This window comes from Monodon monoceros, unplaced genomic scaffold (genome assembly GCF_005190385.1).
Source record: "Monodon monoceros isolate NGI ecotype Baffin Bay Population unplaced genomic scaffold, NGI_Narwhal_1 Super_Scaffold_19, whole genome shotgun sequence".
In the NCBI taxonomy this organism is placed as follows: domain Eukaryota; kingdom Metazoa; phylum Chordata; class Mammalia; order Artiodactyla; family Monodontidae; genus Monodon; species Monodon monoceros.
In genome coordinates, this window is record NW_021703775.1 from 47452487 (window position 1) to 47471894 (window position 19408).

General features: G+C 39.2%; 1 protein-coding gene across 19 annotated transcripts in view; it reads left to right on the plus strand.

Annotated features, from left to right (window-relative positions):
- NRXN1 (neurexin 1) overlaps window positions 1-19408 on the plus strand; it is a 1121986-nt gene that overhangs the window by 1041965 nt on the left and 60613 nt on the right. The window lies entirely within an intron of this gene.

Sequence of the window (19408 nt, forward strand, 5' to 3'; positions counted from 1 at the left end):
ATTTTTTCTTTGTATTTAATTTTTGATAGTTTGATTACTATGTGTCTTGGCATGTTTCTCCTTGGATTTATCTTGTATGGGACTGTCTGCACTTCCTGGACTTGATTAACTATTTCCTTTCCCTTATTAGGGAAGTTTTCCACTATAATCTCTTCAAATATTTTCTCAGAACTTTTCTTTTTCTCTTCTTCTGGGACCCGTATAATTCGAACGTTGGTGCGTTTAACGTTTCCCCAGAAGGCTCTGAGACTGTCCTCAATTCTTTTCATTCTTTTTTCTTTATTCTACTCTGCAGTAGTTATTTCCGCTATTTTATCTTCCAGGTCACTTTTCCGTTCTTCTGCCTCAGTTATTCTGCTATTGATTCCTTCTAGAGAATTTTTAATTTCATTGATTGCATTGTTCATCATTGTTTGCTCTTTAGTTCTTCTAGGTCCTTGTTAAACGTTTCTTGTATTTTCTCCATTCTATTTCTAAGGTTTTGGATATCTTTACTATCATAACTCTGAATTATTTTTCAGGTAGACTGCCTATTTCCTCTTCATTTGTTTGTTCTGGTGGGTTTTTACCTTGCTCCTTAATGTGCTGCATATTTCTCTGTCTTCTCATTTTGCTTAACTTACTGAGATTAGGGTCTCCTTTTTGCAGGCTGCAGGTTCGTAGTTCCCGTTGTTTTTGGTGTCTGCCCACAGTGGGTATGGTTGGTTCAGTGGGTTGTGTAGGCTTCCTCGTGGAGGGGACTGGTGCCTGTGTTCTGGTGGGTGGGGCTGGATCTTATCTTTCTGGTGGGCAGGGCTGCATCCAGTGGTTTGTTTTGGAGTGTCTTTGAATTTAGTATAATTTTAGGCAGCCTCTCTGCTAATGGATGGGGTTTTGTTCCTGTCTTGCTAGTTGTTTGGAATGGGGCATCTATCCCTGAAGCTTGCTGGCCGTTGGGTGGAGCTGGGTCTTAGCGTTGAGATGGAGATCTTTGGGAGAGCTCTCGCCGATTGTATTATGTGGGGCCGGGAGGTCTCTGGTGGTCCAGTGTCCTGAACTTTGCTCTCCCCCCTCAGTGGCTCAGGCCTGACACCCGGCCAGAGCACCAAGACCCTGTCAGCCACACGCTTCAGAAGAAAAGGGAGAAATAAAGAAGGAAAATAATTAAAATTAAATAATTAAAATTTAAAAATTTAAAAAATTATTAAAATTAAATAGTAATTTTAAAAAAGAGAACAACCAAACCAATAAAGAAATCTACCAATGATTACAAGAGCTAAAAGCTATTCTAAGATAAACATAAAAATCAGAAACAAGTCAATCGCAGACAGTAAACCCCAAGTCTACAGTTGCTCCCAAATTCCACCCCCTCAATTTTGGTTGATTCATTGTCTTTTCAGGTATTCCACGGATGCTGGGTATCTCAAGTTGATTGTGGGGATTTAATCCTCTGCTCCTAAGGCTGCTGGGAGATATTTCCCTTTCTCTTCTTTGTTCGCACAGCTCCTGGGGTTCAGCTTTGGTGTTGCCCCCACCTCTGTGTGTAGGTCACCTGAGGGCATCTGTTCCGCCCAGACCAGATGGGTTTAAAGCAGCACTGATTAGGGGGCTCTGGCTCACTCATGCCAGAGGGAGGGAGGGGTACAGTAGTTATAATTGGAATGCCGGGTGAGCCTGTGATGGCAGAGGCCAGAATGACTTTGCAACAGCCTGAGGCGTGCCGTGTTTTCTCCCGGGGAAGTTGTCCCTGGATCACGCGACCCTGCCAGTGGCGGGCTGCAAAGGCTCCCGGGAGGGGAGGTGTGGATGGTGACCTGTGTTTGCACACAGGCTTCTTGGTGGCTGCAGCAGCAGCGTTAGCATTTCATGCCCACCTCTGGTGTCCAAGCTGATAGCCACGGCTCACGCCCGTCTCTGGAGCTCTTTTAGGCGGTGCTCTGCCTTCTCTGGGCAGACAGGGAAGGAATCCCCTCTCCACGCGCACCCCAAAACAGTGGTCTCTTGCCTCTGAGGCAGGTCCATACTTTTCCCCAGACTCCCTGCTGGCTAACTGTGGCACACTAACCCCCTTCAGGCTGTGTTCACGCAGCCAACCCCAGTCCTCTCCCTGGGATCTGACCTCATCCAATGGCCCGAGCCTCAGCTCCCAGCCCCCGCCCGCCCCGGCAGGTGAGCAGACAAGCCTCTCAAGCTGGTGAGTGCTGGTTGGCACCAGTCCTCTGTGCGGGGATCTCTCCACTTTGCTCTCTGCACCCTTGTTGCTGTGCTCTCCTCCGTGGCTCTGAAGCTTCCCCCTCCTCCCGCCCACCCCCCATCTCCACCAGTGAAGGGGCTTCCTAGTGTGTGGAAACTTTTCCTCCTTCACAGCTCCCTCCCAGAGGTGCAGGTCCCATCCCTGTTCTTTTGTCTCTATTTTTCCTTTTGTCTTTTGCCCTACCCAGGTACATGGGGAGTTTCCCGCCTTTTGGGAAGTCTGAGGTCTTCTGCCAGCGTTCAGTAAGTGTTCTGTAGGAGCTGTTCCACATGTAGATGTACTTCTGATGTATTTGTGGGGAGGAAGTTGATGTCCACGTCTTATTCCTCCGCCATCTTGAAATTCCCCCCTCCCCCGTCTTCTTAACACATTATACATCGCTCTGTGATGATAGCTAACTCTTTTATAGCACCCTCTAAGTGCTTTACGTATTTTAATTCATTTCAGCCTCCAGTGATTGCACAGGTTTAATATGCATCCTATTTATCCCCTTTAATTTTGACAAGCTGAAAGAGACCATAAAATTTAAACTTGAATATGATTGCTTTCCATGGAAGTCGTAATACATACTATTTATTGACTGGTCGTTTTGCTAAACAATCCATAAATATTATTTCATTTATCCTATAACCTCTCTGGAGGTAGATATTATGATCCACATTTTGTGATGCGGACACTGAAATTAGAGACATTAAATAGCCATGATTTCTTGGGCTGGGGCTCAAAACCAGTTCTCTTCGAGTCGGAAGCCCAGCTTACCATAACTGTGGTCTGCGATTTATAAGGCACTGCCAAGCTTGTACATCTTCTCTTTCAGCAAAACGTGCTGACTTGTTGGATTTGTTTTGTTGTGGGAAGAAAATAAAAATTTTATATCTTTTTTTATCTTATCTGAAATCGAGCTTCTGTTGTCTGACTTTCACTATTGAACAACTCCTGGTTGACCAAGAAAGCAAATGTGGGAACTTCATTCTGTGGCTGTCTGTCACACATTCTGCCAGAGCTCGTCTGTAACTCCAGAATGTCTTCCTTGCCCATGTTGTGCTCAGACTTCTGAGCTGATTTCCAGTCATTTTTACAGTGAACAGTCTGTAGGGTCAGGAAAGGCAGATCCTTCCCCCCTAAGTGTGCCTTTCATCACATTGATATCCTGTGATTGGGAGAAATGCTTCTAGACTGTAGAATATCATCTAGAGCTATTTTCTTATTCTCTGTTATTTAGGAATATGGTGGTACAGAGTGGCTTCATAGAAATCTCTCTAAATTATGTTGACTGCCTTATTTTATCCCTTACCTTTCCTCCTGAACACCTGTCATTGATTCCATTCAGAATTCCACAGAGGTAGACACTGATTTAATTAAAGCTGTGGAGTAAGTAGCAGATTGTTTGCTAGGTTAAATTAGTAAAATGGTATTGCGTCAAAAGCTAGCATGATGTTTGCTTTCATTGATACTATTACTTACATATTTGAATCATCTCTAGTTAGACAATTTTCATTACACAGATGTTTAATGGAGACTGAGACCTTGTTTTATTCTTTCCCAACTAGATTATAAATCCTGTCTTCCCTTGGAAAGAAACACAGTATAGATTCAAATGAGCTGCCAAATTGATTTTTGTGTTTGTCCTGCTTTAGCCCTGACCGGTTCTGTAGCTTGTATTTTTAGTGGGGATTTTCTGTGCACATTGGTTCCTCATATCAGGCTAGAAGCAGCTTATCACTATGGAGAAACCTTACAGCCCAGGTACGGGAAAGCTGTTAGCAATTATTCAGGAGAAGTTCACTGCTAGCATAACATGATGTAGAGGTACTCAGAGGGCCTCTATTTAAATCTGTCGCTTGCTTTGTCATTAAAAGCCAAAAAGTCTTCTTTAATGGCTTCATTCCATTACATACAGAGTTGGATTTCTGTTAAAAATTCAAACTCGCCTTAGGGTGGAGGTAAGAAATAGCTCTTTAAGCCATAGTCAGTCATTTACATTTTAGTGTAAATTAATCTCAGACTCTTTCTCCAGAGGAGGTTTTGGAAGTTAAAGAATGTGTAGATGGTATATGTTCAAATTTGTGCCTGTGTGTGTGTGCATGTGTGTTCTATTAGGTATGTGTGTGTGGGTAGGGAAACTAGGAAGGGCTGTGTATAGCACACGGAGGCAGGAACTCTGAGACCAAACTTTACTTTCTTAGCAGTTTATTAGAACTTGACATGGATATATTTGATTATGGTATTGTTTCACTTCCTGATCAATTATCTGAGTCCTTATCTAGTATAGGAAGTATTACTTCCTGATTCATTTCCTCATTATTTATCACACAATAAAGAATCTGATATTATATAGAAACTACCTTATAGTTTTTAATTCTCCAATCTTTACATTTATTCAAAAATCATTTTTTGAGCAAAGCATAGTATTAAGGAATACACAGATACATAAGACTTGGTTCTTCTTCCAGTTTAGTACCTGACATGTCTAAATAACAACAATTTGTAAAGACACATGTTCCACAGAGAGGCAGAAATTAAGTTCTATGCCAGTGTAAAGAAGAGAGATGCGGTTTGTATGGTCAGGTCAGGGGATGGGCATATTGATAAGGGAAGTCATTTTGGAGATATTAAATTTAATGTCCATATTCTAAATTGTTAGGACTTATTTGTAGGAGAGTAGTCTTTAATCCCTCCCTCCGAACTAGTTTACCTTTAGTTTAGACATAATTCTAAAATAACATGATTATCTAATATCTTGCCACTCAAAATGTGTTTCAAGGATTGGCAGCATGGGTATTACCTGGGAGCTGGTGAGAAATGCAGAATTTTAGTTTCTGTTTCAGAACTACTGAATCAGAATCTGCATTTTAAGAAGACCCCGGAGTGAACTGTAGCACATTAAAGTTCCATAAGCACTGGCCTAATACCCCAGCACAGAGTAGTTTCCCAGAGCTTTGGCACGTTGGGAATGTCTTGCTTTATTGGTTAGGAGTTGATGGAAACAGGTAGGCTGACTACAATGAGAGTAGTAAATAAAAGCCAACTAATGTATACATCATGCCAATGAGAAAGGCCCAAGAAAATTTATAAACAGCTGACTCAAAATGGGAAAAAAAAAAAAAAAAAAAGGCAGCTAGGCCACTTCATGTGTAGGTAAGAATCCCTAAGAGTCTCACTGTGTCACAGCACCATAGAATAATTACTATTCATAATAGTGAAACCCATGTCATTATAAAAAAGGTTAAATTACATTCAGCGTCCTTTGATTAAGAAGGCAGGGGAGTGAATAATGTGTTTTAGAATGGTGTTCAGCACAGGTTTGTTCATTTTACTTTTTAATTGTTACTTAAAGAGGTATGCTTCAATTCACCCATGCTTTGGGTATCAAAAAACTGGGTTTCCAAAAAAAAATGTTTTTGGGAAAAAAAGTTTGATATTGCAAAAAAAAAAGCAACCCAGTACACATTGTGGGAAATGATTTGCAGAGAATCCATTACACATATTTTACAATTTAAAAAACGTGGGTGTGTATATAAAAATTGCATGTGGTAAAGTTCTTCCTCCTTTTACACAGTGTCGGGCTCACTGATCATAAAGTATTTGGTTAAACTCAGAGCCACCATTTATAAAACAGCATGTGAATATAGTTTTCTGGAGTTGTATTGGACCCTGGCTTGGGGAGGGACATACCATCATCTTTTCAGAGTTTAGGGCAGCTAAAGGTTTTACTCCTTCCCTGCTTTTACTTATTTGCTTGACCTGTGTGGTTTGCACTTTGGGCAGAAGCATGCAGACTGCAGTGTCCTGTTGCCCCTGAAATTTCTGCTTGATGGCTAAACATCACAGCATTTCTGTTTATGGAGGTCATCCCACTCTGCTGACCAGGCGGTCTTTTTTGCAAAAGCAATGCAGCAGCATTTTATAAAATCCCTGAAGTGGTGGTAATTTGGGCCAGCCCAAGATTTGAAATAGGCAAAGGTTGTTTTCACTGTCCTTACTTTAAGCTTCCTTTACCTGTTTTCCCTCCCTAAGTGACGTTTCCTCTGCAAGCCCATGACCCAGCTTCCTAAGATTCCCAGGCACACAGTGTCCTCAGGCTCTCCCCAGTCTACAGAGATGAACCCTAGGAACAGACTGCAAAATAAGGATGGGCCATGTACACTTTTGAGAGACTTGAAAATTATATACCCTTGGGAATAAAAGTAATTTGGGACAATTCTGTCTAATTATGTGGTACTTTGGGGAAGCATAGAGCTTTATGTTAAAAGGAAATAATAAGCTTCTCAAAAGCAAAGACTGTGTTAGGTAAAAGATGAATAAAGAGCCCTGCCTTGCACTAGTAGGTACTCAGAAATATTTGTGTAGCTGAAGAATTAATGTCCTGTTAAAGATATTTTAGAAATCAGGCAACTTATGGGTGAGGTACTTCTCTTTAGAAGGTCTTTTTCTCCATCTGTGAATTCATCTATAGTCGGTTGCCTTATGCTTTGCTTATACACAATCACAAGCTAGTTGAATGATGGCATTTTAGCTAATAATACTATAAAATCACTTCTTCCAACAACCTATGTCAAAATATTCTGATTAAATAATTCCCTTCTTATGAATACATACCGCTTAAATTTTCTCAGTGGTCAATAGCCACACGTCAGCGAGTCTGTTTTATGAGCTATAATAATAAATTTTAGTAATTGCTTCCGAGAGTTATACACCTTCATCTCTAAGTAGAAGGCATGAATTTCCATTTCCAACTGTCCACCCACCATGTTGACCCACTGACATTTCAAATGTACTGTGTTCATAAAAGAATTCAGCATCTTGCTCTCAAATCTTTTTCTCTTTATGGGTTTTCTCTATTTTGTTAAAACACTTTTATCCTCTTGGTAACGCAAGCAAGATAGACAGGTAAATATATATTTAAAAAAATAAAAATACAACGTAAGTGTCGTAATCAAAGAGTGAGTAAAACTTGCAGGACCACCATGAATCATCATTGATACCATGAATTCAAAGTATTCCATTCTGTATTAGTTTCCTGTTGCTGCTGTAATGAATTACCACATGGTGGCTTAAGACAACATAGATTTATTATCTTACCATTCTAGAAGTGAGATGTCTAAAATGGGTTGGTGAGGCTGCATTTCCTTCTGGAGGCTCTAGCAGAGAAGCTGTTGCCTTGCTTTCTGCAGTTTCTGGAAGCCACCTGCATTCCTTGTTTCACAGCCCCTTCTTTGCATCACTCTGACCTCTGCTTTCCTCATCACATCACCTCCGACCTCGACTATCCTTCTTTCACTTATTAAGACATTTATGATTACCTTGAGCCCACCCAAATAATCCAGGATAATCTCTTCAACTCAAGATTCTTAATTTAATCACATCTGCAAAGTCTTTTTTGCCAAGTAATGTAACATATTTACAAATTCCAGGGATTAAGAAGTGGACATCTTTAGGTGGCCATTGTTTAGTTTACCATTTACTATAAATCCCCAGTCTGTCTTTCCACTTAATCTTCCCCTCAGTTCAGGTGAAGAGAACAATTTATTGGTCCACCATGCTTTCTTTCTCCATGTCTTTACTCATGCTGTTCTTGCTTACAGGAAAATATCCTTTCACTTTCTGTACATGTCCAAACACTTCCCATTTTTCCAAGCAAAGGAAGTTATATCTACTTCTAAGATTCCTCCCTGATCCCCCCTTGTAAGAAGTAATTTCTTCCTCCTCTGAAATTCCATAATACTTACCTCTACTTTTTATGACTCATACACAAATGATTTTAGTACAAGGTGAAAAACAATATATCTTCTTTCCTTCTAGACTGTGAGGTCCTTAAGGTCATATTCTGCATCTCGTTTATCCTTGTACATCATGCTTACCTCCATCCCACCTCCAGCTCCCTGCACAGGTCATTGCCCACTGTGGATGCCCAGTAAATATTTTTTGAAAGGTTTAATGAGTTTCTAGAAATCACTCCATAATTTTGGCAGAGTCATGAGACCCGAGGGGCATGCACTCAGGCTCCCTAAATATTTTTTTTACTCTCCAGCATGGTGCTGTCCATACTTGAAATATAGGTTGTTTTCTTTCTTTTTTTTTTTCAGGTGTATTGATTGTTGAAAATATTACAAAAAGTACTAGGCTTTTCTGCTTTTTAAGATATATGATTACATTTAAAAGATTTTATTTTCTCTCAGAAGACAAACTTAGGACTCAGAAAAGGGGAAATAAAGTTTCAACACTCTTATAATTACAAATTGAAATGCAGTAATTCAATTTTTAAAAAGTCAAGGAAAGTGGTTTTCTTTTATTTAAGCTCTCATTTCCCTTAGTTATTCCTGCATATCTAATTGGCAGAAATTAAAAGTTATCTTTCTCTCATTTTTATCCTCTACTGAGATCTTAAAAACGAGTTTCATGTCTTGACTTTACTGATTTGACAGATGTTACCACCCTCTTCAATCACTGTAAGAAATGTGTATCCTTAGCTATAAGAAATCCAAAGGTACGAAGGAGATTGGAAAGAAAGATCATTTTCTCTCCTTTCTCCAGGTGTTTTCATGTTACCCAGGAGTGTTCAGTCATTGCTTTGAGTTGGGTGAAATTATGAGAACTACACTTAAATATGTCAATACTTCATTCTCTTGCAGCATTGGATGTGAGGCATTGGTGTGACAGAATCCTGTTTTTCAAACTTCAGTGATTTTTCCATGGTGCTATGAGCAGAGTGAAAGAAAACTGCTAACCGGTTTATTAACGTCTAGGAATTCGCTCTCATCTTTTGCCATACACGAAGCAGAGTACTTGGTAGTTTGCCATATCATCAAATAATTGTTTCGAATGAGAGTGAGTGAGCATGGCTGACCCAGGGAGTCATGTTAATGGTTGTGAGGTTGCCTCTGGGCCATAGGATGACTACATTCTATCTTTGGTTTCTTGAAGCAGTTCCCTTAGCTATGATGATTTTACATGGTGTCCCCGTAGTAGGTTGTGACCACATGACCTCTGAGGTGTTTGTGTTTTCCCCCCAACTCTCACCATTGTAGTTTCAGTAACCTTCAAAAGTAAAGTGTCAAATTATAGGTAACTCAGTGGTAACAAAGTACAAAATAACCCCATCTGGACAGAACAACTCAGTCAAGGTAGTATTGTCCAAAATGAGTACTAAGTAAATGTCTCCTACCTACTTAGTAAAAACATGCCAAAGATGGATTCTAAAATAGATTTTGTGCAGTACATTTTGCATAATATGGTAGTATGCTAGGTGCCATGTTGTCTGTGGGTTGAAGCTCTTCCTCTGGTGCTTTACAAGAACATTCCCAGACTTAAGCAGACTGTTTTTGTCTTTTTATTGGTCATACTGCTTTAAACATACCAGTAGACAAGGCAGAAACTTCCTGCTTATACTCCACACCCTATTCTGCTTAATAAAATTAAATAAAATAAAATTTTGAACTGTCGGATTCCAAAATAAGAAAACATGCCATAGAGGCACCGGCTCCTCTGCTGGAGTCATCATCACCCTGGAAAGAAAGTCTGGGCTCCAACCGTGCGCCTCCATAGGCAATAATGAGGAGAACTCCCATACTCTCCTTCCTTACTGCTTCCTGAGGGACTCCTCTTGTGAGAGGAGGGGAAGGCGCCCCAGTGTGATTCTGGAGAAGCAGTGGTTTACTGCACATACTTCATTACCCAGCTTCTGTGTGTCCCTGACGATAGTTCTCTCTGGGTTCAGGGCAGGAAAATTAGATAAGGCCATCTGATGGGCCTGTGACTTTCAAAGGTTGACACGAGGCAGCAAATATCACAGCCAGTTCTTCTAAGACTCCTTCAAGATAAGCCAATGTATCATTCACTTGAGTTAAGGAGGTAAAGTTAGATATCAAAGATGTTTAGGGACAAAATTCAGAATCTTTGGGATTTTTATCTGCTACAAGTCATCACCCATTTTTTTCCTCTTTATTTTTTTTTGTGGTACGCGGGCCTCTCACTGTTGTGGACTCTCCTGTTGTGGAGCACAGGCTCCGGATGCGCAGGCTCAGCGGCCATGGCTCACGGGCCCAGCTGCTCCGCGGCATGTGGGATCTTCCCGGACCGGGGCACGAACCCGTGTCCCCTGCATCGGCAGGCAGACTCTCAACCACTGCGCCACCAGGGAAGCCCTCCTGCTTATTTTTTTAAAAGTTCTCCAAATCTATTTATTTTAGACTTTTTTTCTGCATGTTTTTACTAAGTAGATAGGAGACCTTTACTTAGTACTTATTTATGACAACACTACCTTGATTGAGTTGTTCTGTCCAGACTGGGGTTTATTTTGTACTTTGTTACCACTGAGTTATCTACAAGCCAATAGAGAGAATTAGGAACCAAATCTCAACTGTTAAGTTAATAAATGTGTACAGTTTTGAAGCTTGCTACTTGTGCTAACGTTCCTGACAGCATGGATTCTTTCATTCAATATCCAGTGCCTTCTGTGAATCAGGAATTAGGAATGATATGGTGAATAAGATTATCACTGACAGCAAGAACCCAATAGCTAGTAAAATCATCCTCCATTTATTCCTCCCTCCTCCTTACCCCCCAAATTAACCCACCAGTAAGCCCCACAACACTGACTTCAAAATAGTCCCTTCTACTCATCTCTACCACCACCACCCTGGGGCAAATCTCTGTCATCTCCTGCCTACACGGCAAAACCTCTTAACTCATTTCTCTGCTTCTCATCTGCTCTTCAACCCCCAACATTCTTCATTGATCATACAGGAGGATCTTTTAAATATGTATGTAAACCTATGTCATTATTCAGACTTCGGTGGTTTCCCATCACGCTTAGAATAAAGTCTCAGTTCCCCACCTAGAGTGCAAAGCTCCCATGACTCTCTCTTGCCTTCTTTCTTCCTCACTGACCATTCTTGGGTCAAACTATCTGTCTTTCATCCCTCAAACACTTTTCAACCTTAGGGCCTTGGCATAGTTGTTCCCTAGAACGTTTACACTCTCCCCAAAGATAGTCACAAATTGGCTTCTTTTGGTTGTTCAAGTCCAAGAGCCTTTCCACAAACACCCAATATAAAGGGCACTCCCTTTTACCCTCTTGTATCACCCTTTCAAGTTTGTGTTGTTGTTTATTTATTGCTTCTTTGGTTGCATGCTTGGAAGAGAAGAGCAGTCCCTGAAATCTGGGAACTGGCTTAATCCACACAGTGAGGCCTGAATATCATTAGAAGCTGTCCTGGAGCTCACAGAAAGATCATGGTTTTTGCCTGTTGGACAGAAAGTATCTCACAGAATACCACCATGAGGCAGGTCACTCTGAGACCATAAGCAAGCAGAGCAAAACAAAGCCACATTATTATTTTGTTTAAAAACAGTTAAAATCAAGGTCACTGTACAACCTACAAAATGTCAAACCATCTTTTGGTTAAAATGAGTGACTACCGCTTATCTACCAATCACAGGTCTATCCTGACTCTAGTCTGCTCTTGCTATAGATAAGATTTATTGAGATACCTAGTCAATTGTAGAATTACTTCTACTTCCTGATAGCATCCAATCCAGAACAAAGCCATGCTTTCTTAACCTTGCCCCAAGTTGACTAATACAAGCCCAAACTCTTAATAAGTATTTTCTAACACCCTCTTACTGAGATGCTTCATGGTTCCCTATGATGTGTGTTCTGTCTTGCTATAAAAATTAATAAACCCAGCTTGTTCAACTGAAGGCATGTTCCTAGTGATCTCTGGCTGGAGGGCATTGACAGTGGTGCATTGGTTGGCTATTGGTTTTCTGACTTTCTGACTAGAAGATGGACTAGAGCAGGGCCTTGTCTTGTTCACTGCTGTATCCAGAGTCTTAAATAGGTTTGCAATTTAGTAGACCCAGCACATATTTGTTGAATGAATTGATCTTTTTTATATGGAGATTTAATAAGCCTTAGAGTATTGATTTTCACATACAGATCCTTGGCCCAAAGACCCCAAGGTTCCACTTGGTGGACTGCAACCTGAACCAGAAATGTACATCCTTTATTTGCTTTTCATAGGCTGATGGCACACAAGCCATTGAACTTAGATTCTCACAATACAATTAAGGGCTACCTATGAGATTATTAAGAATTAAACAACCTTAGCATTTATAAGCTAAAAATAGCTTACAATTACACTTACTCAAAATTCAAACTGAATAATCTAGAGTCAGGCTGCCACATTTTGCTGGGCAATGTTTCCAAGCTCCCGCTGCACACGCATGTGAATGGGTAGTAGGAGTTCCTACCTGACTTGTGTTGTGTGTTGTTTTCATCTGGTAACAGTTTTGCTTTTTAAATTAATCTGTTATGAGTTTAGTTTCAACATTTACAATTTAGTTTATTTGAGTTTCTTGGTTAACTCTGTTGAATGACACATAATTGCATCAACTAACGTTTGTCAGTAAGAATTTCAGACATTTGTTTTACAGTTCAAATATTAATCATCAGGGCTTCCCTGGTGGCACAGTGGTTGGGAGTCTGCCTGCCGATGCAGGGGACACGGGTTCGTGCCCCGGTGCGGGAGGATCCCACATGCTGCGGAGCCGCTGGGCCCGTGAGCCATGGCCGCTGAGCCTGCGCGTCCGGAGGCTGTGCTCCGCAACGGGAGAGGCTGCAGCGGTGAGAGGCCCGCGTACCACAAAAAAAAATAAAAAATTTAAAAAAATAAAAAAAAAATATTAATCATCCATAAACCTCCCCCCATCCCTGGCTTCCCAAATTTACTTGTACAGTGACACTTCAGTCCATTGTAAGTGTTCACAGGTAGGATAGGCAGGATTTGGGGCTCCTTTTCTACCTATGTGGGTCACAAGCAAAATCAGTTTAAGACGAAATACCTAAGAGAACTGTGTTTACTGAGCCACTGAGCCTTGAGGCCTTATGCTTTGTGATTCAGCCATGAGTTTACAAAATGTAGACTTCCTCTGAAAGCAGAAGACAACTAGACCAGCATACCTGCTGTCCTATGAATCATGACAATCGAAAACCCAATTCAGATAAGTGACCTCACTTTTCACTTCCCAATCTAGCAGCTATTTTGTTTATCTACCCAGATTTTAGCAGGGAAGAGCCTTTTTTTTAGTATATACTCCCTTTATGACAGAATAGTCAAAACAGTTATCTGCTTACCAATGCAAAGGCAGGCACTAAGTCTCTTTCTGTGGGTTTTCACAGATTAGAAGATAAAAGAACCATTTTGTAAGAGTCAAAGAAATTATTTATTATGTAATAAAGCCTTTAATTTAGGAGGACTGTTTCATTCTTTAATATATATTTTGCCAACCATCCCACTCTGCAAGGATTCAGCAGGGATAATTGTAGAAATGTTTCATTTCTGAGTACTATGTGGGTGTCTCTCAAAGGATCTGATTTTGAAGTAGAATACATAAAAATACTAATGATATTTGTTGCTTTTTTTCCCATTCATAGAGGTATGAAACTAGCTTTTAATTAATTCAAACTGCCATTTCTTTCCATGTTATTAGCTTTCAAATGTTTTATAATTATGAAACTACAACTAAATACACAAATTAATTGGACCTTGAAATATTGTCTATCTGATGCATCAGGGCAATTTTTATGGGGAAAAAGTGTAATAATGACATCCCTAGAATTGGAGAATTCTAGCTTCTCATCTCATATTTCTCTTCCAAAATTCACAGGTGCTTCCTAAGGGGGGAAAAAGAACCCTTTGTCTCATCTGTAATAATTTCAGATACAATTAGCTTCTCCTTCTACTTAAGTAGAATGTTGACATAATGGGCTCAAAATTTGATGAACTGTACAAATGCTACTACAGTAAATAGTTTAAAGGTCATTAAAGGAACCATAAGACATCATGAATTTTAATCAATCAGTAGGTCAATTAATCACATATTATATATCGATGCTATACTATGGTTCTAGGCAGGCCTACCATGCTGTAAATGATGCCTAAGATTTGTGAGACATGGTCTTCTCTATCAGGAAGCTTTCAATTAGAGAAACAAGGATAGCACATAGGTGTACTGAAGATAATAATAACATACCAAAAAATAATAATGAATGTAGTTTCTAAATATTATAGAAACTTTACAGCAGTGATTCTCAAAACCTTGGGGCATGAGTGGAGGAGGGGAGATCTCTGAGACCTTTTCAGTGAAGTCAAAACTATTTTCATAATAATACTAAGATTTTATTTGCCTTTTTATTCTCATTTTTTCCACAAGAGTACAGGGGAGTTTTTCAGAGACTAAATGACATGTAATTTTGCAACAGATTGAATGCAGAAACAGATATTAGCACCAAAATGTCTTGTATTAAACTGAATATTTAAAATATTTGCAAAAATGTAAAGCAATGCTGTGCTCTTTCTTCAAAAATTTTTGTTTTTAAAAATAGCTATTTTGGGCTTCCCTGGTGGCTCGGTGGTTGAGACTCTGCCTGCTGATGCAGGGGACGCGGGTTCGTGCCCCAGTCCGGGAAGATCCCACATGCCGCGGAGCGGCTGGGCCCGTGAGCCATGGCCGCTGAGCCTGCGTGTCCGGAGCCTGTGCTCCACAACGGGAGAGGCCACAACAGTGAGAGGCCCGCGTACCACAAAAACAAAAACAAAAAAAGCTATTTTTTAAATGTATGTTTTATGTTAACATATAATAGATTTACTCTTGTTATTTTTAAATGAATTAATAAATATTTAACAGTTTTTTAATTTCTAATAGAGTATATATCCATAGATACAATCTCTATAAACAAAAGATGTTTGGAGTCTTTAGTCATTTTTAAGAGTGAAATGTTCCTTGAAACTAAAAAATTTAAGAGTTGCTGTTTTAGAGAAATGCAAGATTACTAATGATACACATATATGTCCTGCCTCTTCTGAGGTTCTAGACAATTTATCACCACACTAAAATCCAAGTAGCAGGTTATTAAGTAAACATCTTTTCAAACTTCACATAGTTTGTGATACTAGATCTTTTTCTTCTTTCATAATGCATTTTCTTCAGTGACTGGGCTTTTGATTTTCCCACACATCAAGCACATATCCTTGGGTCATGCCATGGGGTGATTCTGTACCATAATTTCTTACATACTGATATGTCCCAATCAGATGTGAAGTATGTTTTAAGTAACGTTAATAATTATGGTTTAACTTCCAAAATGAGTGAATAATTAAGTTTTTTGTTTGTCTTAAATAATCAGCAGAGTAGATTCAAGATTGTCTATGATAACATCTCTCTAACGCACTCACATCCCCATATGCCTTCTTAGGTGAAAGAGAAAGGATGAGTTTGTAGCCAGCTTGCTGGGAATGTGCCTGGGAGTGTGTCATGCTTGTGAACTCCATTCATCATGCTTGTCACAGTTGAAATGAAGTTGAGAATCTCTAAGGCAACTAATGTAGCATTTATGGAAATGACTAAACTCAGAGCACACTAATGACTTAATTGTTTTTGATTGATTGAACTGGAGGTCACATACAAATGACAACTGAAAAAAAGCCTAGCCTTTTCCAAAGAGTACCGCAAAATCTAGCACATTGCAAAATGAAACGTAGCATCTTGCCAAGGCTTTGCATGAATCTATACCTAATTTGAAAATTTCTAAGTATGCATTTACCTGGCCAAAGTTTTTGACCTTTATTTAATATAGAACACTAATTGCTTCCACAGTGAGTGAGCCTGTGTCAAAAATAAATTATGTAGAACCGTAGAACTGAAACATTGTGTGCACTTAGCAGCAACTTTTTCATGTTAATAGTTCGTGATTATTACTATTTATTGACCATTGAATATGTGCCAGTTTTTCTGCTAAGTGTTATATATTATCTCATTTATACCTTATGGGAAATTTCAAAAGGTATGTGTTGCCATTATTCTCATTTTATGGATGAAGAAGCTGGGATTTAGAAAGTTTATGCTAACCAGCTGAACTAAGCCCCAAGCTTAGGTCATGAAACCAGATCTGTCTGATCTCACTGCCTGTGCTCTTACCACTGAATTACCCTCTCCCCTGTGGTCACATAGTACATGCATTTGATTAGCAAAAGTGATTCAGTTCCTTTATTTCACAGACAAGGACACATCAGCATAGGCAGATTAAATGTTTATACAAAGTCACAAAATAAGAAACAAAATCTGTATCCCTTCATTTTGTTCCTTTCATGGACATCTGGAACTCAGTACAGGGTATGCACGTAGGAGTTATCTTTTGTCCCTGAAGTTTCAGAATGTTTACTATGTAATGTAATTTCTGTGGCATTTAAATTTTTTTAAATTAATTAATTTATTTATTTTTGGCTGTGTTGGGTCTTCGTTTCTGTGTGTGGGCTTTCTCTAGTTGCGACGAGCAGGGGCCACTCTTCATCGCGGTGCATGGGCCTCTCACTGTCGTGGCCTCTCTTGTTGCGGAGCACAGGCTCCAGATGTGCAGGCTCAGTAGTTGTGGCTCATGGGCCTAGTTGCTCCGCAGCATGTGGGATCTTCCCAGACCAGGGCTCGAACCCGTGTCCCCTGCATTGGCAGGCAGATTCTCAACCACTGTGCCACCAGGGAAGCCCTGTGGCATTTATAATATACTGTGTTAGAGAGAGAGAAAGGGAGAGGAAGAAAGAGAGAGAGATAGAATGTAGGTGTGTATATGTGTGGTCTTGGAGAAGGACCCTGCCATATATATATATATATATATATATATTTTTTTTTTTTTTTTTTTGCATTACCCATAGTTCTTCATACCTAGTTAGGCCATAATATGTATTAGTTGAGTGACTGAGTGAGTGAATGGTCCACTATGATACTTTCCTGAGTGTAAATTATAGAAAGTACACCACCAGGTAGGAGGGAAAGCAGCCCCCTCCATCTGCCACCAATTTCAGTAAGAATCCTCTGATATTATTTGTTTTGCATATGGAATTATTTTTAAGTATTCTTTTGGAACAAATGTTTCTGTTGCCAGCAGTTTTTGCTTGTTTGTTTGCCTGTTTGTTTTTTAATCACCAGTCTAGTTTATACTGTTTAAAAGCTCATTTTCTCAATTTGGTTAATTAACAAAATTCAGCAGGCTCTCATGAGTTTATTAGAATGAGGGTAAAATGTGATTCAAAATATGTGAGTACTGGCCCTGCTTTTTCCACTTCCTAACCATGATTCTGTGCTTTAGATTCCTTATCTTCCAAATTTTAAATGTGATATACTTGTTCTGTCTGCATTTCTTACCAGGTTTTGGTAAGGATAAAATGAGAGTGTGTATGTCAAAGTGTGTCAAAATGCATAAAGTGATATATAATATAAGAATAATTATTGATTATATATTATTAAATAATTCAGTGTCAGTGATTATTTTTAAATTTTCATTCTCTCTACAGTGGGGCTATGTACATGCTATAGTCTCCACAGGTAGACTTATAATCCTGTTCACTAGTCCTAACATTTTACTCATAAAAGGTGCTTCTTTTTGAACTGGAAAGACACATTTTCTGACTCTGGTGTACCCAGAAGTTGTTATCTAAAAATTCAAAAAATTAATTCCCAACAAGTCACAGAACTGTGCCACCAAGACCTGAAAGTAGATCAGTAAAAATATAAAAATATAGAACTACAGGGCTTCCCTGGTGGCGCAGTGGTTGAGAGTCCACCTGCCGCTGCAGGGGACACGGGTTTGTGCCCCGGTCTGGGAGGATCCCACATGCCATGAAGCGGCTGGGCCCGTGAGCCATGGCCGCTGAGCCTGGCCGTCCGGAGCCTGTGCTCCGCAACGGGAGAGGCCACAACAGTGAGAGGCCCGCTTACCGTTAAAAAAAAAAAAAAAAAAATATATATATATATATATATATATAGAGAGAGAGAGAGAGAGAGCTACAAAATATACAAATGTAAAAAAATACATAAATATTACAAAACAGACCTACAAAAATACAAATGTTCCTAGGACTAGGTGGCCTATAATAGAGTTGATGAAAGAAGGCATTTTACCCAGAGATACAGCAAGAGGCTTGGGTGTGCAGCACGTTGACACATTCATTTATTCATTCGTTCATTCCTCATTCACTTAACAAACATTTATTGAATGTCTACTATATGCCAGGCCCTGTGCCGGAGGCTCTAAGGATGAAGTGGACAGGGGTCCAACTTTACAGTTCCTAATAATCCAGGAAGAAGAAAAAGAAAGATACAAACAACTACAACAAACAGAATTTTTTAAGTGCTAAAAATGGTATTATTACAAATTACTATGGGAACATGATGGAAATCATGACTAACTCTGCCTAGGGACTTTGAGAAGCCTGCAAGGAAGGGTAGCACTTGAGCTTGATATAAAACAATGTGTAGGAGTTTACCAGAGTTTTTTTTTAAATGGAAAAAGGGCATCTCCAGATAGAAAAGACAACATGTTCACACCAGTGAAGATGTAATAGAACATAGCATGCTGGAGACAATGTGAAAATTAGAACAAGTCTTTGAAAAGTGCTTTGGCAGATTGTTTCAAGATCTATAAAAACACTTATGTAGTTAGACCAGTAATCCCACTTTGGGGAATTTATCTTATGAAAAAAAAAAAAATTCAGAGGAAGAAAAGTGTTATTTACAATAGCATAAATACAAAATAGAAATGAATGCATTATCCAAAAAAATTCAAAATAATTATGTGAATTATAGCACACCAGTTTGTCTATTGTATTGCCATTAGAATGATAATAATGATGTTCTAGGTCAAGATGGAAAATGTATATGCTATTTTATTAAATTATAAAACTATATCTTTATTATTGTAGCTATTTTTTAATTAATTGTTATTGGAGTATAGTTGATTTACAGTGTTGTGTTAGTTTCTGCCGTACAGCAAAATGAATCAGTTGTGCATATATCTACTCTTTTTTTACATTCTTTTCCCATATAGGTCATTACAGAGTATTGAGTAGAGTTCCCTGTGCTATACAGTAGGTTCTTATTAGTTATCTCTTTTACATATAGTAACGTGTATATGTCAATGCCAATCTCCCAATTTATCTGGCATCTCCCCCTTGGTAACCATAAGTTTGTTTTCTACATTTGTGACTCTGTTTCTGTTTTATAGATAAGTTTATTTGTACCAATTTTTTAGATTCCACATACAAGCAATATCATATGACATTTGTCTTTCTGTGTCTGACTTACTTCACTCAGTATGACAATCTCTAGGTCCATCCCTGT